The sequence below is a fragment of the Anabrus simplex genome, chromosome 2 (genome assembly GCF_040414725.1).
Source record: "Anabrus simplex isolate iqAnaSimp1 chromosome 2, ASM4041472v1, whole genome shotgun sequence".
NCBI classification, from domain to species: Eukaryota; Metazoa; Arthropoda; class Insecta; order Orthoptera; family Tettigoniidae; genus Anabrus; species Anabrus simplex.
In genome coordinates this window covers 1152736548-1152764345 of record NC_090266.1, presented here as the reverse complement: position 1 = coordinate 1152764345, position 27798 = coordinate 1152736548, and positions in this window count along the sequence as shown.

The window sequence follows — 27798 nt, the reverse complement described above, 5'->3', positions numbered from 1 at the left end:
ACGTCGACACCCAGTGTTCCCTTCGTGCTGCTCCAGAACACCCAAGGTTCTTCTCCAGCAGCCGGCCTCAAGGGACTCACACATGACATCAGGGAAACAGGAACAAGTCCTCGGCTCCAACAAGCAGATACTCCATCAGGCTGACATCTCAGCCCAGGCTATTACTGACTGTGCTCTTCCCTAACTCACGCCAGCGAACTCAATCACACTCCTCACACACTCACTCCGTCTAACTCCCACTAACTGACTGCAGTTTTTTTTTTTTTTTCGGGGGGGCCCCCGAAGCCCGCTCCCCCCGCGTGACCATCGACTCAATCTACATGGCCTCCGACATGCTATTATTTCTAAGAAGAAGAAAGAGATAGCAGGGAGGAGTGGGAGGTGATACAAGGAGTATCTGCCGGTTTCCGAGTCAGACTCGCTACCACGGCAAAGTTTGTATTGGTTGGATAGTGTTAAGGTATGGTATTGAAGGGTCAGGGGAAAACCACATAGGCAGAAAGAAGAAAGAGCCTACATGTAAAACCTGACAGAGCCTACATGTAAAACCTGACAAACTGACTGCAGGCAAGTAACTGCTCTTATATACCCGCGCCAGCCCTTCTAGAATCATCCGGATGCTCGATGGATCCAGGAACATCGCGAGATGGAAGGCTCCAGATTAATAGTCCCATGTGGCGCGACCACGGATAGAAGAGAGGTGGGCCGGCCCAGCGCTTAAGTGTTGCTCGCGATTGGCGCGGTCGAGCGTAAGGGGGGCTGGGGCGATGGGTGACGAGCTCGGCCCGTAGCAAGTTGGCATGGCGGACGCTATAACCATTACAATACTGAAGTTTCGAGCCTGTTTATAACACTCGGTAGTCAGTGTAGCCAAAGAGGCCTGCGATGGACGGTTGAGTTGTAAATTATTTGGTCCTTGGAACGAGATTATTTCTTAATATTGTGACGGTCAGCATGTTTTGGTTACTATAACTGGAATATGCATTTCTTGTGTGTGTGTTCGTACCATATACGTGTATTAATTCCTTCGGATTTCAAAACTAAATTGCGTAACATTATTATTATTATTATTATTATTATTATTATTATTATTATTATTATTATTATTATTATTATTATTATTATTATTATTATTATTATTTGTATTGTTATTATCGTCGTTGCTGTTCATTGCAATATTATACAACCTTGTAGTACGAAATAAACTTGTAACTTTCCTTATCAGAAAACGAGGGGACCATTTTCAATTAATGCGGTGTGCCCCGAGCTTCTTAGCGCCGCTGTTGCTTTTAATGTTGGGAATGTTCCAGGACATGTTGCACGCGGCGTTCACGGAAACTCTTGAAAAGAGGTGTGGTCAATGGCGGAGAAAATTGCATGAGGCAATTATGGCCAATGCATATTGGATTTTTGAAACGAAAGCTCACATTCCTGCGGTTTGAATCCCACCGTCGGCAGCCCTGATGTTCGTTTCCCATGGTTTCCCATTTTCTCACCAGGCAATGGTGGGGCGGTACCTTAATAAGGCAACGGTCGCTTTTTTCCCAATCTTAACATATTTCTATACTAACGTTGCCGAAAACCTTACGTCTGTTAGTGCGATGTTAAACCACGAGCACAATTATTTGATCGGACTGGGGATGTAACACCTGGAAGAAAGCGCCTGCGACCCAGTTTAGTTCCATACCTCTTATCATTCTTTCTTTCTTTCTTTCTTTAATTCTTTCTTGATCCGTTTGCCGTCCAGGGTTGGTTTCTCCCTCGGACTCAGCGAGGGATCCCACCTCTACCGCCTCAAGGGCAGTGTCCTGGAGCGTGAGACTTTGGATCTGGGATAAAAAATGGGAAGGAGAACCGGTACCTCACCCAGGCAGCCTCACCTGCTAAGCTGCACAAGGGCCGTGTTGGCGGGGGGGGGAGGGAATTGGCAGGGATAGACAAGGTAGAGGGAAGTAAGAGGCCGTGGTCTTAAGTTAGGTACCATCCTGGTATTTGCTGAAGAAGTGGGAAACCACGGAAAACCACTTCGAGGATGGCTGAGGAGGGAATCGAACCCCTCTCTATTAAGTTCACCTACTGAGGCTGAATGGATCCCGTTCCAGCCCTCGTACTTACCACTTTTTCAAATTTCGTGGCAGAGCCGGAAAGCGAACATGTGTCTTCAGGGGTGGCAGCTAATCGCACTAACCACTACACCACAGAGGCGGACCCTCTTATCTTTAAATCATTCAAATCTGACTCTAGTCATCGTCGTCTTGGTTTTCCTCTGTTTATCTTACCCTCTATTACTCTCCTAGGTAACATGTCCTCATTTTCCTTTACGTGACCCCAATGAAGCGGCATTAAACACGTGTCTTCAATCATATTTCTTTCTTTCTTTCTTAATCTGTTTACCCTCCAGGATTGTTTTTTCCCTCGGACTCAGCGAGGGATCCCACCTCTACCGCCTCAAAGTCAGTGTCCTGGAAAGGGAGACTTTGGGTCGGGGGATACAATTGGGGATGAGGACCAGTAAATCGCCCAAGCGGCCTCACCTGCTATGCTGAACAAGGGCCTTGTGGGGGGATGGGAAGATTGGAAGGGATAGACAAGGAAGAGGGAAGGAAGCGGCCGTGGTCTTAAGTTAGCTACCATCCCGGCATTTGCTGAAGCAGAAGTGGGGAACTACGGAAAACCACTTCAAGGATGGCTGAGGAGGGAATTGAAGCCCCCTGCCTTCTACTCAGTTGACCACCCGAGGCTGAGTAGACCCCGTTCCAGCTCTCGTACCACTTTTTCAAATTTCGTGGCAGAGCCGGGAACCGAACATGTGTCTCCAGGGGGTGGCAGCTAATCGCACTAACCACTACACCAGAGAGGCGGACCCTCTCATCTTTAAATCATTAAAATCTGAGTCTAGCCTTCGTCGGCTTGGTTATCCTCTGCGTATCCTATCTTACCCTCCATTATTCTCCTACGTGACATATCCTGATTGCCCTTTACGTGACCCCACTGAAGCGGGTTTAAACACGTATCTTCAGTCATCCTTACTTGATCTCCTCTTTCCGAGTACCCCCTGCCCGAGCTCCCACTTATGTGTACTTGCAGTCACTCTTTCTACTTTTATGTCTGTTACTTCCAATAAACGAATAAGATATCGTGAGCCCATTCTGCATTCATTCCCATACAGCAAAGTCGGTCTGAGGACGCTGATACACTTTCACCCAGGCTACCATTGGCGTCGACTTGGGGGGAGGGGAGCAAGGCGTTTTCTGCGCCCCCCCCCCACCAAAATGATCTTAGAGGGGCAGAGTGCCATTTTGCCCCTCCCCCCTCCGAAAAAAGAAACGTGGAGTTTGGTAGCCTACGGAGGCTTCTAAGGCCTTGAATCTGGAGAAGGTGGTAGAGGGTTTTATATCAAGAAATGAGATTAGAAAGCGGGGATTTCTTTAGAGAACTACATTTCCCAATGGAGACTGTTCAGACGGTACATCTGGTGGTAGAGCTTTTCACATTTCGTGTCATGAAAGAAATAGGGTAGGGGGCCCTATATCCGGACGATTCAGATGTTTTTGGATATAGCACATAGCAGTGAATATTCCTACTACTGAAATATATAGGCTGCAGTTTAATATAATATGCTTTAATGTTACTAGTGAGTTTAATAACATTTAAATACTATTGCATACTTACACAAAAACAATATTTTGAAAAGTAATTGAAAACGTCCGATAATAGGAACAGATGCTCTTAAAATCCGGACATCACTGAAACACAGTGTGCCTTTTTCCGGACATCATATTTTTGCCAGTTGCGATAGTTTCATTCCCCACTATTCAACTGAACTCATGTACGGTACATTACTATTTACATTTCATATTGTTTTACACCACTTTTGCCACACACAAAATCACGCTTTCATGCTGGTCACACACAAACTTCGTGAAACCATATCTGGCACAGGCCGCAATGAATCCATGATCCCATTCATGCAGAAACCTCACTGAAAGAGTCAACACCACAAAAACACATAAACGTGTATTGCCCTTATCATTTTTTAATTTTTCAGGACGGGCTTGAGGTAGAGCCTCATTTCCCCTCTATCTTGGACACCCCTCTATAACCGAAGCTGGTCAGCTCTGAGGGTCATATCAAGTCTGTCCTGTTCAAAGTGCTAAATTGCCTGATAAGGATTCAGTCGTCATGAACTCAATGCACAATGGGCTTGGAGAAATAGCTTTTGAGTGTGAGTTTTCCCTGTAACAGTATCTTCCTTATTCCACCTGGCGTTCGAATAAGAAGCAAGTGAGAGAAGTCGTATGGTTGCGGGGTAAGAGATGCGAGAGGTAAGCATTGCTGCCACGCATGTGGCTATCTCAAGTCTCAAGGCCTGACAATAAACATCTGTTCCATCCGTGGTGACTCGTGCGAACTGAGGTGTTGTGAAGTTTTTAAGGTGGTAGTACAGTTGTGCCTTAGATAGACTGCATAATGAACAGTTTAATAATGAAACATGGATCTGATTTTTCTCTCACGACTAATGTTTGTAATGAGTACAGTATCTGTTACTCATGCCGTACCTACAAGCTGCCGCGACTTCCCGTCAGACGCAGATAGTAGCTTGCATTTACTGAGTAATTTAATCATCTCCGAATGTACCTACAGCACTACCGTACTGATATATGAAGAAAAAGTCATACCTCTTTATCTTGGGCAACCCTCTAAGTTGAAATGATAGTTTGAGAACCAAAAATATCAAGCGTAAAAGAGTAATGATATTTTATAATTGTCTTTATACATGTCGGTGGTCTCTTCAACCAGTACAATTAACCACCTTTGAATATATCGTTGGTATGTGTTGGTGTCCGGAATTGGGAGCAACTGAGCGTCCGGAAATAGGAACAAGTTTGTCCATCGTTAAATTTTCGCGCCATGATCACACGTGCCGTGACCTACATATTACCACCCACACATTGCCTGGTTAAAACTTTCTTCTTCAATACTACACATTCTCTTACTCTCAGGTTCTACATTTTCTCAATGTAAGTGAAACGAGAGATCAGAATAAATATACAGCCAAGGAAAAGTATAGGAAGCGCGCCTTACCGTGTTTCTTTTGAAATTGCCTGGAGCAAGAACCGCGCGACTCCTGCCATTCACTACCGCTTCACTCTACTGCAAGACGGTGATGTCATCTAGTTATCTGTTCCTAAAACACATCTGATGCTTATTTCAAATGTAAACCACATAGACGTTACGAGTGTCCGGAAATAGGAGCTTTCCGGATATTGTACCCCTACCCTAATAGACGGTAATAGGATATTTATTAAGAAATATTATTTATGAAGCAAGTTCTAATTTCTTTACTTGTGATTATTTTGATAGCTTCGTACATAAAACATTTCTACAAAATATTTATTAATGAATGAAGTTATATTTTTCTGTTTACTTGTGAATATTATTGAAAACTCCGTACATAAGACTCCTTCAAAAATGTATTTGAGAAACAAGCTATATTATTGTTCTGTTTTTTCTGTTTGTTTGCAAATATTGATGGCTCATGGTGTGGGTTACTGTAGTCACGAACTAGTTCGTGAACCACGGGCAACGGCTGAGTGACCTAGTAAGTGGTCCTGAGAGTCGGGATACCAGTTGCTATTAAATGGGAGTGGGCATCTCGAACATATTCGGAGTCATGGCCCTACTTGTGCTCAGGCGGCTAGGACTATACAGTCCACCGGTGGTCCATAACCCGTTAGAAGAGAGATCCTCACTTGGACTATGTGTAAGTAGGGTAGCATCCTGCTTCATGAATTTACCGAGCTCAGAACATTTTAAGCAAGCCTCGGACCTATGGGAGTAACGGAGTCCCATTCCCATTTGACAGGCGAGGGACTCCTTGGGAACAACTTGGCGAACGAAATGTAATTCGATGGGAAGCTATCAATATTAATGGGGCTTACGGAAGAAAGGAAAGTAGAACTGGCTGAGTCAACAAAGAGGATGCATCTGGATGTGCTAGGTAAGAGTAAGTGATATTCGGGTAAGGAGAGATAAAGAGGAAGTGCTTGGAGATTATAAAGTGTACTTGACGGGTGTTAAAAAGGGAAGGGTAGAGTATGGGGTAGGGCTGTTCATCAGGAATACTATTGCACTCAACATTGATTCTGTTTGGCTCGTAAACGAGCGAATGATGTCGGTATTTGGCAGTTGGAGGAATTAGGACGAGAATTGTCTCAGTGTATTCACCATGTGAGGGTGCAGATGAGGATGAAAATGACAAGTTTTATGAAGCATTGAGTGACATCGTAATCAGGGCCAACAGCAAGGATAGGGTAGGGCTAATGAGCGATTTCAATGCGAGAGTTGGAAATAGAACTGAAGGATACGAAAGGGTGATTGGTAAATGTGGGGAAGATATGGAAGCTAATGGGAATGATAAGCGTTTGCTGGACTTCTGTGCTAGTATGGGTTTAGCAGTTACGAATAAATTTTTAAAGCATAAGGCTATTCACCGCTGCACATGGGAAGCTAGGGGTACCAGATCCATAATAGACTATATCTTAACAGACTTCGAATTCAGGAAATCTGTTACGAATGTACGAGTTTTCCGCAGAATTTTCGATGATACAGACCACTATCTGATCTGTAGTGAACTAAGTATCTCTAGGCCTAGGGTAGAGAAAGTGAAATTTGTCTGCAAACGAATAAGGGTAGAAAATCTCCAGGACGAGGAAATTAGACAGAAGTACATGGATATGATTAGTGAGAAGTTTCGAACAGTAGACAGTAAGCAGATTCAGGGTATAGAAAGTGAATGGATGGCATACAGGAATGCTGTAGTAGAAACAGAAGGGAATGTCTAGTAACAACTGTGTGTAAAGATGGGAAAAGACGAATATCTTGGTGGAATGATGAAGTGAGAGCAGCTTGTAAGCGTAAAAAGAAGGCTTATCAGAAGTGGCTCCAAACAAGAACCGAGGCAGACAGGGATTTGTACGTAAATGAAAGAGACAGGACGAAGCAAATAGTTGTTGAATCCAAAAAGAAGTCGTGGGAAGATTTTGGTAATAACCTGGAGAGGCTAGGTCAAGCAGAAGGGAAACCTTTCTGGACAGTAATATATAGTCTTAGGAAGGGAGGGAAAAAAGGAAATGAACAGTGTTTTGAGTAATTCAGGTAAACTCATAACAGATCCCAGAAAATCACTGGAGAGGTGGAGGGAATGTTTTGAACATCTTCTCACCTTCCATTGTGGTGCTGCCAACAGCCAAGCTCTTGGGGAGGAGGAAAATCATGTTGGTGAAATTACGCTTGAGGAAGTGGAAAGGATGGTAAATAAACTCCATTGTCATAAAGCAGCAGGACATATGAAATTAGACTAGAAATGGTGAAGTATAGTGGGAAGGCAGGGATGAAATGGCTTCATAGATTAGTAAGATTAGCATGGAGTATTGGTAAAGTACCTTCAGATTGGACAAGAGCAGTAATTGCACCTATCTTTAAGCAAGGGAGCAGGAAGGATTGCAACAACTATCGAGGTATCTCATTGATTAGTATACCAGGCAAAATATTCACTGGCATCTTGGAAGGGAGGCTGCGATCAGTGGTTGAGAGGAAATTGGATGGAAACCAGTGTGTTTTCAGACCACAGAGAGGCTGTCATGGTCAGCTTTCCAGTATGCGCCAGGGAGAAGGACACTTGACACGAAGTTTTCAAGGCAGACACACGGCCGGCGATTGTTCTGACTTAGCTTTTGTTCGGACGTGTGATGCGCAAGTTAACGGTAACTCGATGGTAAAGACTCTATAAAGTGCATAGATAACTGTGGAAACATAGTAGATGGTGGTGAAAGTTCGATTCACGGGACGATCGCGACGTACGAAAAATATCATGAGACTGTGTCGTCGGCTCATGCCGCGAGATCGGGACGTGAGAACGCGCCGTTGTTCGGGAGTGAGAAACAGTCATCCAGATAGTGTCGTGTATTAAAGACGAATCCCGTGGTGGTGATCGCGAACAAGCTGGTTGAGATAGTGTGGAAGGACACGCGAATTGAGAGGGGATGAGTCCCACGTAAAATCATACTACCGTAAACTAGAAGTGTATAAACAGTATTAGTGTCAGAATGTCGAGATAATTTTTTGTCTGCAGAAATACAGAAACTGCGACGGAGACTCGAATATAGGAATCCACCATAATTTTGTGTCGCATATAAACCGTAGCAGTAAACATACCATAGTCTGCCGTAAAGTAACTTTGCGCGTTAAAACTAAGAGGTGGAATTATCTGTAAAATTCAGAGGATTGATGTTGTTTCACATACGGGTAATGCAGAAACTGTGCTAGTGAGAATTTAAGTAACTTACCGTAAAGGGGCATTCCATTATCTTTGGAACGGGATTGCAGTTTTAAATTTGTTAGGATTGACGCGCAATTAACTGTGACGAAAGAAGACTGATTAACATTGAACGTGGTGTTGCTTAGTCTGTTTCCAGTGTTTACGAACCAAGGATCATTAAGACATCCAGAATGGGCGCAAGACGACGTGAACGAACGGTCAACACTAACATCAACATGGAGTAAACGCCCAGGAGCCTCCCGAGGTTCGAACGAAGGACAACCCACCATGGCGTTAAGTACACTAATTTGAAATATCTGTGAATGCGAGGTAATTTCCTTTCTGTAAATATGTATATAATGTTAGAATAGTGTAATGAGAATATGTTGAATTTAGAATTTTAAATAGGGAATAGCTTGGAGTGGTCAGTAGGATGGTATTAAATCAGGTTAGCTTAGTTGGGAAAAAGAGACTAGAAAAGCAGATATAGTGTCAAGCACCCTAACTTCATTTATAGTAGTGCATGTGCATGGAGTTAAATTTTCATTAAGCTTTGAGAGTCCTTTAGACAGAGGGAAAAATTTTAATGGTGTTGGTAACCCAACGAAGTATATTTTCCTTCAGGTTCAAATATTCACTTATACTTTATGATAGCATGATGACAGGGTCCTCACAATTACTTGTTGTAATGTATTAATTGCTGGGTAGCAATGCACTCTGTCTGTAAAGTTAAATTTCTCTTTAGTTTAGTTTAGTTTAGTTTGTTTGAATAGAGATAGTGCTGGCTGTGTATCTGTGTGTGAAAATGCGCCGTGCTTGGACTCGAAGTACCATCCACCGCCCGTAGATAGTGTCCCGTTCTTTTAAGTAGTTGAGTTTGGTTGCCTTTATTTTATTAAAGTCACTTTACCTTATGTTAAATCTTTGAATTTTAAGTAATGTTTTTCGAGTTTGAGGAAAACCGCAGGGAAATCTTCTATGCATTGAGCCGTGTGTGAACCCGACCCCCTTGTGAGTAAAAGTTGTCATGAGATGAAACGGCGTGACGTGATAATATGATCGAAGTGTGCAGAGAACGCACTACTTAATGTGAGCACTGAAAATGATAGAATGGCGCGGGAGAATTGAATAATAGGTGCAATGTTTCTTGAGAATATGCTTCCTTGTTGTGAGATTTTGTTCTAAGACAAGGTTCTCCGCCTGACTAGAGGCGAGATCCTGCCTGAAGATTTATGGCTTTTGAGGGAGCGGCCACGAACGTGATTTCTTTTTAAAGGGATAGCCGTGTTGAACGAAGGTCTCCATGTCAGAGATGAATGCCGGGTGCTCACACAAATACGGCTCATATTGGAAGAGGCACTGACAATTGTTTTCTCATCTGCTACAATAAAGATTTGAATAAATGGATGTCATATTTAGGAGTTATTCTTCCTAACGAAAACTTAAATAGGGATTTGCAGGGTCCCTTGTTGGTGGTGCAATTGAGGCCACCAGTTCGAGTCCCAGGGCATATGATAGATCTCCTCTCACACACAAACTTGTTGCTCCAAGAATACAGCCAATGATTTGTGTTTATATGTCTTTTCTTGCAGGGACTTTAAGGATTTGAGTGTGGTTTAATGTGTAAATATTGTGTCTATTTTTAATATGATTTAGTGAGTTTCTTTTGTTGCTGTTGATTTGTGCGAAGAGGGTTCTGTCCCTGCTGGTGTATTGCTGTAGGTCTTCCTATTCGAGGAGATGGGGGTTCGCTCCCAAACCCGACATTTACTAATGGGATTGTTGTGTCGTCATTATAGGGGTAGTGTGATCAAGTTTCTTTTCCTCACAGTTTGTTTGCAATTTGATAGGCTAAGATTTTAATTAGGTGACCACTCTAAAGCGAATTCCAGTTTGTTTAAAGTGTTGTGTCTTTCAAATAGAAATAAAAATCATGAGGAATACCTTCACATTCGCAAAATATCTAATAGTGTATTAAACGATTTCTTCCAAATTAGATTTCATGTATTGGGAATCGTGCACTTAACGTCAAGTAATAGCTATAAGGGTTGATCAAATCGAAAACCAAAGCAAGGACATTCATGATTAATACTTGCTCAAAATGTGATCAATATTCTTTAAGATTTACAAAGGGAGATAGAACTCCAAGACGTTATTTTCTCGAAATGATTTGTTATGGTTAATTTTACTTCTATTATTCAGGGTTATTTATGCATTTGAGTACGTTTTCTTTTAACAAGAGTCATTAAATTCATTTTAAAGTTTTTATGCTTATCATTTGCCAGGTAAATGCATCCTAGTCCTCCATTCACTTTGGTCTGTAAGTTAGATGTTAGTTATATAGGTGAAGCTGCGGACGGTCTATGGCCCTGAGAGGCCGGGATTCATATCTTGGAGCGGAGGAGGTGCGGTGGGTCCTCCCACTGTCGTAAAAGCATTTGTTAGCTCATCAATTTGGATTATATTTGGGGAAAACAGATGAGATGACATTTGTCTCTAGACAAAAAAGGTCCCTTGACTATCGATCTCTGTGGCGCGTGGTCCCATGTGACCATGACCCATTCGAGGTAATTTCGCCGTCACATGGTCCCATGGGATATGGGGGTTGATGGGAAAGGTCCCAGTACAATGTAGCACACACAAGTCACCGCAAAATGTAATTAACCATGTGCAATTTTAATTTTAGTTATAAGGCACCACAATATGTAGCTACATAAATATTCGGGCACTTGTCACGCAGGTAGGAACAGGTGGAAGTGGGGCTAGTAGAAGGCAGAACAAGCTCATTATGTGCTTCGCTTCTGTTCTGTAAACACGAACGTTTTACAGTACAATGGGCGGAAAGGAAAAAGTACATCATTTGAAAAGAGGCAACTTGTTATTATGCATTATGCTTGTTTTGTTTACTAATTATCAAGAAGTGTGGACATTCTCTCACAGATGTCTCTACCAAAAACTATGATCATGCACCCTGGTGCGAAGTGAAGGAACTTTTCTTGAAGATATTTTGTATTCATAACTTGTTGTCTTTACTAAATTTCGTTCTTCCGTTGGTGGGTTGGCAATATTAACCCTTTCTTTCCACCTGGTTTGAATTTACCCAATCAGGAATTTCTGTAATTAATTTCCTTCCAATCACAGGTTTCTTCTTCATTTTTGACTTGTAACTTTTAGCCGACCAATAAACGTCTGTGGGTGTGTCTTAATTATTCATGAAAGATCTCGAATCTTCCACGAGGGTATAAAAACTGCTGATTTTCTTGTCTCCCGGTCACTTCAACAACATCTAGCTTAGTGTATGGAAGTATAGCAGGGGGCGGGTAGCGCCTCTTTCTTCGAGCAGCAGCTCTTCAACAAGGTAACGGCTGTTTAACATATTTCTTTTTTCCTTGCTAGCTCAGCAGTTTAACCCGCGGGGCAGGTCCGAAACCTTTAATATATAACCTTTAAACTTAAAACATGTAAATCTTTTTCCATCTTTGTAAAACTTCATATATCTTTAAATGTAAATCGGGGATAGAGAGTGCTTTACCCTCTCGAGCTCCCCTTCATTTCGACTTGAGGTGACTATGTTTTCGTAACTGATTTTATAATCTTTCCTAATGTGTTAAAATTTTCTTATACAAGTCACCTATATAGTGTGGGGATTGCTCCTGTGTATCGGCTTAGCGCCGCTTAGGTTTTAACAAGCTTTCATGTAGGAGTGCAAGTACACGCCTCCATTCAATCTTGTATTTTGGGCCATTAATTTAACCCGCTTTGTTTTCCTTCCTGAGAAGGCCCAGTAGATTGGGTACTAGATACCCCTGTTTAATTCTTGTAAGTTGTGGCAAGCGATCGCAATGTATGATATGGCCTTGAATAGGCTTGAAAGATTGAGAGCGGATCAGCTCTTTCTGGTATTTTGAAAGGTGCCTCGGGGAGGCATGACATTTTGATTACTGGGAGCAAGTGCTCCATTGTATTGAGGGAATTTCTGCCCTTTTCTAAAATATGTGGTTGTGAGCTGAGAGCTCAGATTGTTAAACTTTGGGGCTCGTAGCCCAGGATTTGTAAAGACCCCTTAACTTGTACTTTCGTTTGTAAGATTACATGGTACCTGATATTTTTTGTTATTTCACCTAGTGAAAATTGTCAAACCTTGTTGTCTATTGAAAATATAACCTTTGTTTAAATTTTAAATTCATCTTTCGGACTTGTAGTTAGACACATTCCAGCCCGCACCTTCTTTCACCTCTGCTGATCCACCAAAACACGGTAACAATACTAAAGGGCGTTCAGAAAGAGATACTACCGCATTATTACAAATAAGTAAGCGTACTGTAGGTGATTTTATAAGAAGATTCAACAGAGAAGATATAATTGAATACAAATCTAAAACAGGGCGACCAAGGAAGCTGAGTAGAAGAGAGGAAACTGGAGTAATAAGAAAAATTAAGAAAAATCCATAGTTACCGCCAACGAAAATTTCCGCCGCAGTGCTTCAGGGATATGGGAAGGAAGTTCACCCTGAAACTGTGCGGAGAATTATTAGAAGAGACGGGTATAATGGCAGAGTGAGCAGGAAGAAACCCATGGTAAATTAGAGAAATAGAAATAAAGATTGGACTTCGCGGATCAACACATAAATAAACCTGGCGGTTGGTGGGACCAAGTAATTTTTGTAGATGAAAGGCAAGTGCAGAAGTTCTCTTCAAACAGAAGAAGTATGGTTTAGAGAAAACCAAATGAAGAGCTTCAGACGAAGAATCTGCATCCCACAGTTGAACATGGAGGTGGAGGTGTCATGATTTGGGGCGCTATGTCTTCATCTGGGGTGAGCGAATTAGTACTCGTTGAAGGTAAAATGGACAAGTATAAGTAGCTGAATATTCTACAAGAGAACTTATCGTAAAGTGCTGAAAATGTAGGACTTTCGGGCAAGTTCAAATTATATCAAGACAATGACCCGAAAAATAAATCGGAAATTATGAGAGTATGAACGCTGTATAATATCCCTAAAGTTTTGGATACACCTTCGAGTCCGGATTTAAAAACCATATTAAAAATCCATGCGATGGACTGAAGAGAAAAATAAGAAAAATACCAGTGACATCAAGGCTACCTTTAAAGGATATAATAATGGATGAATGGAGATAAATAAGTCCATATTACGCGAGAAAACTCATTCACGACAAGTCTAAACGCTTGGAGCAAGTGATGAAGCAAAAGAGACTTCATACAAAGCATTCAAATGTAATGTGGTGTGTTTGATTCACATGTCGTCCGAAAACTGTTTTGGCTGAGATATTGGACATTTTTCTTTAAATATTACTGTTGATATTGTTTTTGTTAAGTTTTCAAGTAAGAAAATGCTGTTATGCTATTTATTACATGTGTCCCATTTCAATTTATGACAAGATTGTTCCTATATTATCTTTTCTGTTAATAGAGGTCTAAAACTAGTACAAAATACTAATGACCGATTACTTTTGTGATTTACTGTAATTTTATCTTCCCTTCCCAGAAGCCATTTCGATTACACTCATCGTAACAACGTTATTATAATCAAAACTGCACTTCCTCGTACGGTGGCGCGCTGCTTTAGTGTCGATAATATTATGAGACTTTATTTCCGTCGATAGCGATATTCATATCTGAGGGTAAGTCATGCTTAGCCATATTTGAGTAATGTATAAGAAGACGATAGATGGCTAACGTTTGGCGCACGCACCGACGAATTTCATTGGTTGCGACAAGCAAGGAGTTGCATGAAAGATACTTCTATTTCCATTTTCGAACCAATATTGAATCTTTAAACGATGTCTAGCTAAACACCGGCTGAATATTGTTTATGCAATAGAAGATCGTCATCGACTCAGACGTTGTTTAGGTAGACGTTGTCTAAGGCTTAAAACTAGTCATAGTTTCTTCAATCGGCCCTTTGTTTCTTCCTTCTTCTTTGTGCTACTATACAACCATCCTGGGAGAATAGCTGTTCCATTTTCGTATTCCCGACTTGACATACAATCCTCTTAGGTCTCTTCCCAACACCATTTCTGTATTGGAAATGCTAATTTTCATATCATATTTACTGCATGTCTTTTCAAGTTCCAAGATATTCGATTGAAGCCTTTCAGCGCAGTTTAGGACCAAGTCGTCACATAGGCCAAACCGTTTACTACATTTCCTCCTAACTAAATCCCTCTCTGCCATTTTATACCTTTGATTAAGTGATCCATGTAAACCAGGGGTTTCCAATTTGTAAGGGGTCGAGGGCCAAATTGGCACCGATAGGTATGATCGCGGGCTGCACTTTAATATGAAACTTTTCTTACTGTCTGACTAACTTTTACACATATTATATATAAAACTGCATTTATATTGAAAAATCTGAATATCTGCATTTAAAATGGAAATTATAAAAATTAACATTCATTAAATAAAATACACACTCGTCGGACCTTGTACTCACACTTACTTGTTACCTGCTTACTTACACATACGTTATTTGAAGGGCGCCAGCTGCCACTCAGTGCAGCAATAATAGATTTGCTATTTTCTTTACGTCGCACCGACACAGATATGTCTTATGGCGACGATGGGATAGGAAAGGCCTAGGAATGGGAAGGAAGCGGCCGTGGCCTTAATTAAGGTACAGCCCCGGCATTTGCCTGGTGTGAAAATGGGAAACCACGGAAAACCATCTTCAGGGCTGCCGATAGTGGGGCTCGAACCCACTATCTCCCGATTACCGGATACTGGCCGCACTTAAGCGACTGCAGCTATCGAGCTCGGTAGCAATAATAGAATGAGACTCTTGACTATCTCTAGGGTGTGGGGTAATAAGCTTACTTTTGACAACATACCATATAAGTTCTGGGAAAAGAAGATTGGCGTTCGGTTTCCCCATTAATTTTGAGGTTAAGATATTTTACTGTAATTGAAATAAAACTATGAATTCGTTTGATAGAACAAAATATATTCTTTAAATAATATATCAAAAAATAGTGAGTCTTGTTGTGATAAATCAGATGAGAATATGAAATTATGACATTGCAACTGAAAGAAACTAGGCATGAATTTGAATTCTTCTTGACCAGACATTTAACAATTTATACGAAATATTTCCCTCACTGATTCACTTGACTGTACCTTCAACACTTTTAGTGTAATTACGACGTATCCCTTTGATCTGGTGTTTACTGTAGATGTGTCACGCCTAACTTGGTGATACATCCTTGTGACTGCTTCTTCTCCATATCATCTGACTTCTTTGTAAGTCAATATGGTATTACCTCTTGGCAGGTCCAGGGTTGCCCTCTCTGACTCCATGGTAAGCCCTTGCGTCCGTGTCTTCAACTGAGTGAGCGACCAACCTTTTGGTCTCACTCTCTCAATGACCAATAATTAATGGCTCACTGAGTCTTCACCATCTCTCGTTCACACTCGTTGACTGATCGACTAAGGCCTCTTGATCTAGTAGACTTCTTCACTGTACTGCATCCGTATAAGTAATGACTGACGCTACAATATGCACCCACCTTTTATAGACGTTGGTTGACACAGCTACGTAATCTCCAGAAATAACAATGACATACTCCCACCTACGCGACAGATATTACATACAGTTGTGAAATTCCCCGGGGCGGCTGGCTCTCTGAGCGCATATTCTAAAAGCTCATGATGACGTAGCCATGGCGCGGCAATGACTTGGCAGAATCGCCAGTGGTATAGCAATATAACAACGTCACTTCCCATCTCTGATATATACAACAATTCTCACTGTACAGGTATTGAGTGTTATTCTACACATACGTATATATGCATACATCTAAGTACAATCTTGCAAGCAACAGGCATTGCAAAATAGAATTGAATAAGACTGATAATTACAATAATAGTAATAATATCACAGATAACCTAATAATAATAATACTAACATAATAATAATAATAATAATAATAATAATAATAATAATAATAATAATAATAATAATAATAATAATAATAATAATAATAAAATACAGATAAAATCATACAATAATAAAAATACAGATATCATCTTGTAACGGGATTTGAACCATTACAAATAACAGGCCATTTTTTGTAAAATTCCACAAATAGAACAGAGGTATCAATTTGAAATAATATGCATAGTTCAACTTAAACAAAAGTTTAATAATTTTATTACTTAAAGCGCTATCTTACAATTGCACAAAAGAGTGAAATTAAAAATATACAGTATTATACCCAGAACAATTGAATTTTGAAGAAGAGCACCTAACAACGTCAGTTCATTTGAATTAATATTTGACAAATGACAAAAGGAAAAGTAAAAGACCTAAAGACAAACTGAAATTAATAATGTAGTCAAAACAAAGCTTGAGGTAGGATGATATACAATTGTAAGAGCCTAAAATTCCAGCAATGTACTTCCACGAGTACTTCCCTGAAAATTTCTTCAAGTGTGCATCACTGTGTACCAGCCAGTACTACCAATGTGAGAAGAACGAAGAATTTTTTTTGCTAGGGGCTTTACGTCGCACCGACACAGATAGGTCTTATGGCGACGACGGGATAGGAAAGGACAAGGAGTTGAAAGGAAGCGGCCGTGGCCTTAATTGCCTGGTGTGAAAATGGGAAACCACGGAAAACCATTTTCAGGGCTGCCGATAGTGGGATTCGAGCCTACTATCTCCCGGATGCAAGCTCACAGCCGCGCGCCTCTACGCTCGCGGCCAACTCGCCCGGTGAACGAAGAATTGAAACCGCTTCTTACACCAATAGCAGTTAAAGTATTTCTTGGTATTCATTGCATGATACGTTGCATAAAACGTCCACAGTGAGGTTGGCATGGATCTCACATCCATTTCCATACACTGGCATTTGTGAAGGCTCATTTTCCGCCGAAGTTGGGATTTTAAATTTTTAGTTTTGGCTTGGGTCTGTAAAGGGTATAAAAAATAATACGTTTTTGAACGAGCTATGAAGCATTTTTGTAAATTTTCTTCACATTTCTTAAAATATATTTTTAAAAGACCTCGCACTCCGCATGCGGTCCGCGGGCCGCAATTTTCAAACCCCTGATGTAAACTATGAACAGTGGAAGTGAAGCCTTGTCCAACCCCTGTAAATACTTTCAGTGATGGGAAGAATACAAGAAAAAGTAATCAGGCTCGATTACAGCTACAGAAATATTTTACTCAATTATGACTACAAGTAATCAAAAAATTTCAAATACTTTACAGAATGTTAATCTTAAGGAAATCACTAGTTTTCGCATGGGGCTGGAATAATAACAAAGTTGGGAAGGAAAATATATTACTTCATTTTGTGCTTTTTAGCGTGGAGATATTAAGTGAGACTAAACATGACATCCTGGAAGACCCTCTCTTCTGGCTTTTCCCTTGATCCATACTTCCGTCCCTTTTAATTTCTTGGCATTCCGGAGAATTTGATAGGCTTTCATCCCGGATACCATTTGCAACTTAATCGGCCTTCCTATTCTCTGCACGCCATCCACATCGGATTCCGTGCAATTTACTTTCACTCCTGCCGTAATCACTTCTAACACAGAAGATAATGATCCTAATTTACTCTCGCCCCTATTCTCTTAAATTATACAAATGATCAGGCATCAGCTACATTCAGCAAGCGCTGATCTCCGGACCTGCATTTCCAGCTCTCGTGTGCGCTGCTCCAACACCATACGACGTTCCTTAGAAATTTCCATTTCCTCCTGGTATTTATCTAGACATTCTCTTATATCTGCCATGTCATCTCTCAGGCTATCATTAAAGTCCTGAATGCCCTTGTTCTGCTACATGATCAGCTCCCTCGTCGTGCTTGCTTGGCTGACCTCCTTCACCACCTCCTTCATTTTTTCGGTATCTTCCCAACTCAACGGCCCAAGATTGCTGTCCATTCCTCCAATGCCAAACGCACCGCGATCACTATCGCTGCCAACACCATTTCAAAATAATGTATACCACGTTTTAGTTCGCATACTTGGTACGTCACGCCAGGGGCGCAGCGAATGTGATACGGACCCCTCAAATCAAATGTAAAAACCTATAAATAAAACCAAACCAAACCCTACGGCGCAACAGTCCCTTAGGGCCATGGCCTACCAAGGAACCACTGCTCAGTCCGAAGGCAAACCTATGAATAACTAATACAAACTCTGTCACAGCAGGATGAAGTAATGCAGTATATTGTCAATGTATTGTGACATTTTAGGTCTATTGTAATTGGCAGTGAATTTTATAAGACCGGATTGTACTCCAGGTGTCCCGCGCGGAGTGTCGGCAGGGGAATTCAAAGGGATGATTTTTTGTTTATCTTTTGTGTAACCTGTTGAGGGGTGAGAGACAATGTTATCACCGCAAGAGAAGACGGGAAAAATTTTAATCCAGTTGAACTTTTCACCCACGACAAGTATTGCATTCAAAAAAATCTTTCGTCATATTACAACTTCAAATTCGACGTCCTAATAAACATTCTCCAACAAGTGTGCGTGAAAGCTGTGATATCCCATTTCAAGAAGGCCTGAATAATAATATTTGGAAATTAAATTAATTATGGAATTAATTATATAATTAATTAACAAGAAATTAGGGGACATGTTAATTACAACGTCGAGAAATTCAGGACGTCAATTGAATCACGTGGTGTGACGTCAGAACTCAGAAATAGGTGGCGAACCTGCACTAGAATATTCTCACTCTCTCTTGTTTCTGCTGGCTGCTCGTGTTGCTCGGGAACTACTACGCAAGAAGGTCTTCTACAGACCTGGACAGCTGTTACTCGCACCACGAGGAGATCAGTGTCATTTCTGTGCAGTTTAACAGACCATCTAAAAATCATAACAGACGTCAATAGTGTCTGGGAAGAAAGTACGTATCATTACATGTCAATTGTGAAACCACGAGTGGGGAATTTGTAGCAATATTTTTGTGAAAGTTTCAGTGGACCTCAAGCAATACGAGTTCGTTCGATACCGGCCACGGCAATGAAGACCTACAGTAAGAAATTCGTGTGCCCTGGAGACAACTCCCGGATCAGGATGCAGTACTAAACGCCAGAACCAAGGCCAACAGCGTCCTAATGCCATGAATCCAACCTAGAAGAAAACCATGGCCATCAAGACATCCAAGTTAAGTCGACATTTCATTTATACTGGGTATTATCTGTTCTATGTAGCTGTAATAAGTAGTTTACTTTCTTCTTGAAGGGATTATTGCTTAAACAGTAGTTTGAGTAGATTTCTAATATCTTTACCATGTCATTTTCTTGTGTTATACGACGTTGGATTTGTATTTTTTCTCTTACTATGTGATTTTAAGGTGCGTGTCAACATCATCGACCACGCGGGTTTCAATAAGTCATGTCATCAGACAAGTATCTGGTTTAAATATCAGCCATAGCTAACCTTTAAGGAATTTTACGTTTCCATTCAATCACTATAATATTGAGGGTTGTGTGCGCGTGATATTTTCCGACTTCGGAATGTATTTCTCTTATATTTTGCCAAAAGTATTTGCTATATTTTGCACGGGGGAGCAGGCTCATCTGACATATTAACGCTACGCTAACGATAGGGATAGCTTTCTTTTGGATCCGATTTCATACTTTTAAGGGAGGACATTGTCTGATTATTATATTTACATATGGTTCCAGTCATTTATGAGGATTTTCCCGTGATATTTTGGACGGATGTTGCGAATTATTTTCGTTATTGTACCTCTCACATTGTGCCATGTGGAGAAATGTGGCATGGATTATGGTGATTTTATGTGCTATCTGGAGGCGAAACTTCGCGTCTCTATGAACAGAAGCACATGTAATCTATTTTCTGCGATGTTGCGTGCTATGATGAATGGATATTTAGGAATAATTTATCGTCATTTCGATGTATGTGCGAGTTGTTGTTTTCGTGAGAGAAACATAGGCGATAGCGTCTTCATAAAATATTGAACCACGAGGTAAACCACATGTCTTTCTACAAAATAAAATTGAGTGTATGAGATGGTTAGAGCCTTTTTGTCATATTGGATGAGCGTCATCGCAACAATATCAAATCGTAGCTGTATAATATTACTCAACTCCTCGATATATGCTAAATTTTGGTAACATCCTGAGTTCGATGCAGATATTGACGATATTATTAGTCACCATTACCCAGACTATTTGTACCGGATGGATTACTTATAGGTGCAAACCATTATTTATGGGAATCTGCCATTCCCATGAAATGAACGGATAACGTGTGGACGTGTGTGTATATTTGTAAAATAGTATCCTTAGTTGTAGTTGGTTACAATTCTTTCCTTGGTGGATGATGGTAACGGGAGACTTATTTCGTGCATTTTTATTTTGTTCTTTCCACAGGTTGAGTGATTTTACACTGACTGACAGAGCAAATGCAACACCAAGAAGGAGTGGTCAGAACTTTATGCCAATTGCAGGGTAGACTGACGTCACTGAGGTATGCTCATGATGTGAAATGCGCCGCTGTGCTGCGCACGTAGCGAACGATAAATGGGACACGGCGTTGGCGAATGGCCCACTTCGTACCGTGATTTCTCAGCCGACAGTCATTGTAGAACGTGTTGTCGTGTGCCACAGGACACGTGTATAGCTAAGAATGCCAGACCGCCGTCAACGGAGGCATTTCCAGCAGACAGACGACTTTACGAGGGGTATGGTGATCGGGCTGAGAAGGGCAGGTTGGTCGCTTCGTCAAATCGCAGCCGATACCCATAGGGATGTGTCCACGGTGCAGCGCCTGTGGCGAAGATGGTTGGCGCAGGGACATGTGGCACGTGCGAGGGGTCCAGGCGCAGCCCGAGTGACGTCAGCAGGCGAGGATCGGCGCATCCGCCGCCAAGCGGTGGCAGCCCCGCACGCCACGTCAACCGCCATTCTTCAGCATGTGCAGCTGTTCCAATATCGACCAAAACAATTTCCCGTCGATTGGTTGAAGGAGGCCTGCACTCCCGGCGTCCGCTCAGAAGACTACCATTGACTCCACAGCATAGACGTGCACGCCTGGCATGGTGCCGGGCTAGAGCGACTTGGATGAGGGAATGGCGGAACGTCGTGTTCTCCGATGAGTCACGCTTCTGTTCTGTCAGTGATAGTCACCGCAGACGAGTGTGGCGTCGGCGTGGAGAAAGGTCAAATCCGGCAGTAAATGTGGAGCGCCCTACCGCTAGACAACGCGGCATCATGGTTTGGGGCGCTATTGCGTATGATTCCACGTCACCTCTAGTGCGTATTCAAGGCACGTTAAATGCCCACCGCTACGTGCAGCATGTGCTGCGGCCGGTGGCACTCCCGTACCTTCAGGGGCTGCCCAATGCTCTGTTTCAGCAGGATAATGCCCGCCCACACACTGCTCGCATCTCCCAACAGGCTCTACTAGGTGTACAGATGCTTCCGTGGCCAGCGTACTCTCTGGATCTCTCACCAATCGAACACGTGTAGGATCTCATTGGACGCCGTTTGCAAACTCTGCCCCAGCCTCGTACGGACGACCAACTGTGGCAAATGGTTGACAGAGAATGGAGAACCATCCCTCAGGACACCATCCGCACTCTTATTGACTCTGTACCTCGACGTGTTTCTGCGTGCATCGCCGCTCGCGGTGGTCCTACATCCTACTGAGTCGATGCCGTGCGCATTGTGTAACCTGCATATCGGTTTGAAATAAACATCAATTATTCACCCGTGGCGTCTCTGTTTTACCCCAACTTTCATCCCTTTCGAACCACTCCTCCTTGGTGTTGCATTTGCTCTGTCAGTCAGTGTATTTTTATTGTGAATTATTGATGTGTGTTACCATCGTTGTTTTGAGTTTCGGCGTTGTGTTAAGGTCATGACGCATGGTTGAAGATTTAATTTAAATTAATTTTTTCATTCCTCTTTCTTGCTTACTTTTATCACGTAATGTCACGTGTATGCTGTTACGCTGAACAGATAATCACTGAAAGGTCGAGTTAAATTGGAGAAATAATTAGCAAGTGTAAATAAGTTCTTTTTTTAAAAAAAATAATGTTATTTATTTATTTTTTTCATCTTTTGACCAGTCATATAACTTAAGCATTTAAAATCTTGTTCCAGATTTTTCGGCATGATTTGACATGCGCACGAGCATCATTCTCTAAGCAAAATAAAATATAACATTCAAAATAATATTCGATAAAATGTGACTTTTATGAAAACATTTTTTTTTTTGTCAGAATTAATAAGAGTTCATGAACATGTACCATCCCATTTGCTTTCATTTTTGGATGTACAACAAGAGTTAACGTAAGATTAAACTTTTAGTGATCATCTCACACAATCATAATTTTTAGAAGGACGGAATTATTTTGAAATAAATTATCCACCATTAATTTGTATTTCGATGGTTCATTATTTACGAATATCTGCCCATTTCCTTGATCCACACCATTTTTTATGGGACATGTCAGTCCCTTACTGAGCACCCCTGAGGGGGTCTCGTGCCTCTAATATGTTAGTCATGGCTTAAACGGGCAGAATATATATATAAAAAAGGAATTATTCACTATTGTAAGATTTAAAAATATATTTAATAGGTCTTGTCTTGACTGCCTGCGTGGTGTAACGGCCAATCTATTGAACTGCCAACTATCTATGATGTTCCGGCTCGTTCAAAACTGAGTTTGACTCGTTGACTGGCATTTACTGCCTCAGAAGTGAGATTTGATTTGAGAGATTAACTGTTGATGAAGCGAAGGGAGAACGGCATGCAAGTAACACAGTTAACTGGGAGGTGTTCGCTCGCTAGGTACCAGTTAATTTACGATGTAGGCACATTCGATTCTAAGTGTAATTCTATACACGAAATAATCCCCATAAGACTTATAATTGCATACGAGCTTAGAGTTGATGCTGACATGTAAGAACATCCAACATCAACTCATCAACAATATCACAGATAAATTAAAATTACCTATCTCCTTTCCCTTACAGAACGTGTGTGCGTGGGACGATCGGTCTCTGATAAGCCTTTCAAGAATAAAATGAACTCACGCACTCAAATGTCATTACTTAGAAAATGAAGAAACCTACAACCTGTTTTCCAGTCGATGACCGGGTCAAGGATGAGATGAATGAAGCCCCCAACTTGCGGCGAGGATAGGAATTGTGCCGGCTGCCGAGGCCTGTCGCACTCCTCTGGGGCAATGATTAATGACTGACAGATGAAATGAAATGATATTGGAGAGCGTTGCCGGAATGAAAGATGAAAGGGAAAACCGGAGTAACCGCAGGAAAACCTGTTCCGCTTCCGCTTTATCCAGCACAAGTCTCACATGGAGTGACCGGGATTTGAACCACGGTATCCAGCTGTGAGAGGCAGGCGCGCTGCCGCCTGAGCCACGTAGGCTCCACTTAGCAAATGCATAGATTAATATATTGCATCAAGCAATTAACGAAGAGCTATGCTATTGTTTACTTGGATCACCAAATTTATCAAGTCATAAATTAAGATCCACCAGAATTATATCTTTTTTCTTGTAAAGAGTCTGCGGGGGCCCCTAAAGGCCCGGGCCCGCCTGCAGACACTACAGGCCCTACCGTTACGTCCCTGCTTTGCGCTGTTATACGATCAGCCGATGAGCGTTCGGTAGAGTTTTATGCAGGGATGCAGAACGCACCAGAACGGAGACCGAAACCTATCTGGAAAGGGGGAACGCAATCTGAAACCCATTTCCCTTTTACTTGGTTGAAGTTTCTTTGTTTTATAATACGTATGTTAATGTTTTAAACTTTCCGCATTATTTCAAAGGCCCATAGTGAAGAGCTTCCATATCTAATTAGTACTGCCAACTGCTACACTGCTTATTAAATCTCTGGAATGTGTGACAGAAACTTTTACTTTTAAATTAACGGAAAATTGAAAAAAAAAATCATTAATGTGTTGCTGTTATTACCCAGATACTCTAGGAAATTATTAAGAAGTATAATATCTAATTGATAGTGCTAGTGGTAAATACATCTTGATATACAGACCAGTTTCAACTAATGTTTTACTATAGCTGTGGTGTGCACATTCCTTCCCCTTCCGATTTTGCATTTTCTTCAAATAAACAGAGGTATATTGAGATATATACATACTTACAACTAATTTAATACAATTATCTTCCTGTTGTAATTGGTCCAAAGCTCTCCTAAGCCACCCGTTACACGGATGTTCATATTTAATTTTGTAGTTTCACGAGTGAGTCTGAAACCTGTTTCTGTTTCCACTACAACCCTGGTTCTATGCATATCCCCATTTCGATTAGGCTACGATTACGCAACATCTCGCTCCTACTAGCGCTTTAACATGCTAGTAGCGAGTAGACACTTTCGCACTTGTTCTCGATGCCAGTCTGAGCGAGTTCTTTACAAGCGGTAAGAGTTCTCTGCAGTAGCGGCGATTGGGAATTAGAAGTGTGTGTGTGTGTGGGGGGGGGGGGGGGTGTACAAAACTGTATAAGCAATAAAAAGTCCCCGGGTCCAAGGGATATGTGGGGGGACATCAAAATTGAAGAAATTGCTATGAATTTGTAAGTTTTTGATGCTCTCTGAGTGAAGTTCGATAGAGGGTTGATAGTCTACCAACTTAAGTGTGGTAACAATAGTGAAAATGAAAACCCACAGCCTGTTTCCAGTCATTCGATAGGGTGAGGGATGGAATGAATGAAGCTCCATCTAGCAGCGAGGATAGAAATTGTGCCGGCTGCCGAAGCCTGTCGCACTCCTCTATGGCAATGAGTAATGAATGGTAGATGAAATGAAATGACACTGGAGAGTGTTGCTGGAATGAAATATGACAGAGAAAACCGGAGTACCCGGAGAAAAACCTGCTCCGCCTCTGCTTTGTCCAGCACAAATCTCACATACAGTGGCCGGGATTTGAACCACTGAACCCAGCGGTGAGAGGCCGGCGCGCTGCCGCCTGAGCTATGGAGGCTCGGTAATAATAGTACTATAAAATAAAACTTTTACTAAAGGAACAATAAAATCGCATGCATTACAATTAAATAGAAGTAGGGCGTGATTATACAGTTAAAAAGTCATAGGTCCGCCTCTGTGGTGTAGTGGTAGGTGTGATTAGCTGCCACCCCCGGAGGCCCGGGTTCGGTTCCCGGCTCTGCCATGAAATTTGAAAAGTGGTACGAGGGCTGGAACGGGGTCCACTCAGCCTCGGGAGGTTAACTGAGTAGAGGTGGATTCGATTCCCACCTCAGCCATCCTGGAAGTGGTTTTCCGTGGTTTCCCACTTCTCCTCCAGGTAAATGCCGGGATGGTACCTAATTTAAGGCCACGGCCACTTCCTTCCCTCTTCCAATCTTCCCATCCTTGCAAGGCCCCTGTTCAGCATAGCAAGTGAGGCCGCCTGGGCGAGAGGTACTGGTCAACCTCCCCAGTTGTATCCCCTGACCCAGAGTCTGAAGCTCCAGGACACTGCCCTTGAGGCGGTAAAGGTGGGATCCCTCACTGAGTCCGAGGGAAAAACCGACCCTGGAGGGTAAACAGATTACGAAAGAAAGAAGAAAAAGTCATAGACTACACACTAAGAAAATAACAGACACTAGATAGAACTGAACGGACACATTTGAGTGAGACTACCAGACTGACGAATGCGTACCGCAAGTGGGTGACCTCAGCAAAAATATACCCCTGCTACCCTTCGTCGCAGAACATACTACACGCCGCTCCGCGGGTCTCCACTACTTGCTGTGACGCTGTACAATTCTGTTAGCCGTGTCCAATGAAATTTTGTGCGTATTACCGCCAAGTATTTTTCTTAATAATTACAGGAAATAGCTGAAAACACAACCGGGTTTGTGCTAATAGCTTTTTCAATAACTTCCAGTTTCAAGCAGTTAACGTGGAATAAAAATTAAATGTTTTCTCCCTAGAGTGAGTCTGCGTGGCTCAGGCGGCAGCGCGCCGGCCTATCAACGCTGGGATCCATGGTTCAAATCCTGGTCACGCCATGTAAGATTTGTGCTAGACAAAGCGGAGGCGAGACAGGTTTTTATTCGGGTACTCCGGTTTTCCCTGTCATGTTTCCAGCTACACTCCCCAATAAGATTTCATCTCTCATTCATTACCCATTGCCCCAGAGGAGTGCGACAGGCTACGGCAGCCGGGACAATTCCTATCCTCGCTGCTAGATGGGGGCTTCATTCATTCCATTCCTTACCCGGTCGAGTGACTGAAAACAGGCCACGGATTTTTATTTTCATTTTATCCACAAAGTGGGGTGGGGGGAGCTACCCTCGCAAACACCCCACACCTTATCGCCGCTGCTGGTCTGGAGGTGACGCGTTATTTTTATATGAAAATAGTTTTGTGAAATCTAGATATCTGCATAAGCGAAGGTATTCAGTGCACCCAATTTATGAAAATCGAAGTGAACTCGGTGATTTAGATCATTTGCATTGAAAGCTTAAAGACGACCAACAAAATGTTCTCAAATATCATCGAATGAGTCCGCCTCTGTGGTGAAGTGGTTAGTGTAATAATTAACTGCCATCCCCGGAGGCCCGAGTTCGATTCCCGGCTCTGCCACGAAGTTTGAAAATTAGTACGAGGGCTGGGACGGGATCCACTCAGCCTCAGGAAGTCAGCTGAGTAGAGGGGGATCGATTCCCACCTCATCCATCCTTAAAGTGGTTTTCCCTAGTTTCCCACTTCTCCTCCAGGTAAATGCCGGGATGGTACCTAACTTAAGGCCACGGCCGCTTCTTCCCTCTTCCTTGTCTATTCCCATCCACCTGCAAGGCCTCTGTTCAGCATAGCAGGTGAGGCCGGTAGTGGTCCACCTCCCCACTTATATCCCCCTGATCCAAAGTCTCAGGCATTACCCATCAGGCGGTAGAGGTGGGATCCCTCACTGAGTCCGAGGGAAAAAGCAACCCCGAAGGGTAAAGATATTAAGAAAGGAAAAGAGAATTATCGAATGTGGCAGTTACATTTTAGTGTATTTAGATAATGTAAAGGACCTTATTAGGCCTACAAGGCACAGAAACAAGCGTTCCATTTAGCAGAAGAGAAACTTGCAGTAACACTGAGGTAAGGGTGTTCAGTCTTCAGCCCTAAGGCTGGTTGGATCCTCAACAGCTCTGCCATCAGCTGTCATAGATGGCCTAGACATCACTGAAGAGGCGTACTCGGGAAATGACGAGTGAAGTAATTGCTTTCCTCATTGAGCCAGAAGTTGCTATTACATATCAGTCTGCCAAGCCCACTGAAATGCATGCACCGACCGACCCTATGAGCAACATTTTCATACCATTCATAGCAGGGACTGGCTGCACAAGGAATGGCATTACTAGCATCGCTCATACCTCAGTCACTTTCAAATTGTCAAAGCCAAGGATAAGACTGAGACAGATCAATGAAAGTAACAAAATTGCTCTAGCCCATACCAGAAGACGGTTCCGTCCCACGAGTTCCATTCCCGTGAGTTCC